Source organism: Pinus tabuliformis, chromosome 5_2 (genome assembly GCF_031772625.1).
Source record: "Pinus tabuliformis cultivar Carrire ecotype Pingquan chromosome 5_2, CPIR1, whole genome shotgun sequence".
Lineage (NCBI taxonomy): Eukaryota > Viridiplantae > Streptophyta > Pinopsida > Pinales > Pinaceae > Pinus > Pinus tabuliformis.
Genome location: NC_142306.1, coordinates 304,687,595 through 304,689,122, shown reverse-complemented (window position 1 = coordinate 304,689,122; position 1,528 = coordinate 304,687,595). Strand labels below are relative to the sequence as shown.

At 34.9% G+C, this 1,528-nt stretch overlaps 1 pseudogene; it reads left to right on the top strand.

Annotated features, from left to right (window-relative positions):
• Positions 1-264: 264 nt before the first annotated feature.
• Positions 265-711, top strand: LOC149158754 (ACT domain-containing protein ACR4 pseudogene; annotated as a pseudogene).
• The last annotated feature ends 817 nt before the right edge of the window (positions 712-1,528 follow it).

Genomic DNA, 1,528 nt, shown 5'->3' with positions numbered 1-1,528 from the left:
TTTAGGGATTTTCAATATGTAGTTCAGAAACTATTCTAGAAGGTTTGTATGGTCTAGCTGACCACAACCCTTCATAGGTCTACTTTGTTTGCTTGAAACAAAGTTAGAGATGAATAAGTGATTGAGTATATACAACATATATTTTAAATCTCTTTCTTGCCACAAACAGTTTCGGAGAATGCCCATTTCCATCCAGGAGTCCATTTCTAATACTACCTATTCTGATTGTAGTCCTTCGGAACCAATGCTTGCCTCTTGCTTTCAATGAGAACATCCATTGGAGTAAAGGTTGTTCTTGAACACACACTAATCGAATTAACAGCAAGAGATAGGCCAGGCTTTCTTTCTGAAATATTTTTAGTTCTCATAGACCTTAACTATAATGTTGTTGCGGTTGAGGTTTGGAATCACAACACAAGGGTTGCAACTGTGGTGTATGTTATTGATGAACTTATTGGGGCTCCAACTGATGAATTTGAAAGTCTTTCAAAGATCAAGCTTCAACTCTGCAGTGTTTTGAAGGGGGATAATGACAAGCGAGGTGCCAAGACTGTTGTTTCTATGGTTATTATTCATATAGAGAGGCATCTACATCAAATGATGTTCACCAATCGTGACTATGAGAGATCACATACTGGTAGTGCAGGGTCCAGGAGTGATCAAGCCAGGCGTATCGTGACTCTACAAAACTGGGTCAAGAAATTTTATTAAATTATTAATGTTAAATTGAAAAGACTGGCCAAAGGTTTTGTTTGAGACTTTATGCACTTTAACCAACATGAAATATGTAGCTTTTCATGGAACTATTGATGCCAAAGGACCTAATTCTTATCAGGTATAGATTTTGACACACCACTTTGAGAGAGTATGTTTTTATCAAGTATTTAACTTTTTTACTCATATTTCTCTTTTTGTGTACTGATTGGATTTTATGCCTCTATTTTTTGGATGTGAAGGAGTATTATATCAGACATATAGATGGTTGCCTAGTGAACTCATAAGTAAAACTGTGGTTAGTAATCCATTGTTTGGAGGCATCCATAGAAAGAAGGGTCCCTGAGGTATGTCATATTATTCATATAATCATTTTGAAATAATTTGGATATATTCTAAGATTTTACGGATATATACTTACATACATATAGACAAATTCATAGATGGATAGGTATATACATGAAAATAGATAGGGATATACACATACTCACAAATAGATTTACAAATACATAAATTGTGATTTTTTTAGGTGAGTTCCCTTGAATTGTTTGACAAACTAAGCATATGGTTGGTTGGTGATGAGAAGTGTCTGATCTGATCCAATCTATTGGGGTCGAGAATTGGATTGTGTAGTGGCGATCATGTTGGTCTTCTCTCTAATGTCACGCAAATATTTTTGAAAATGGACTTGAATTTGTAAGTGTTTATGGTGGCTATGTTCTCTTTCTCTTTTCCTAATTGTCTTTTTCACTGTGAGCTTGAGGCCTTGATTAAATTTGTCAAGATTTGGAAACTATGCCTTAAATGTTTTAGA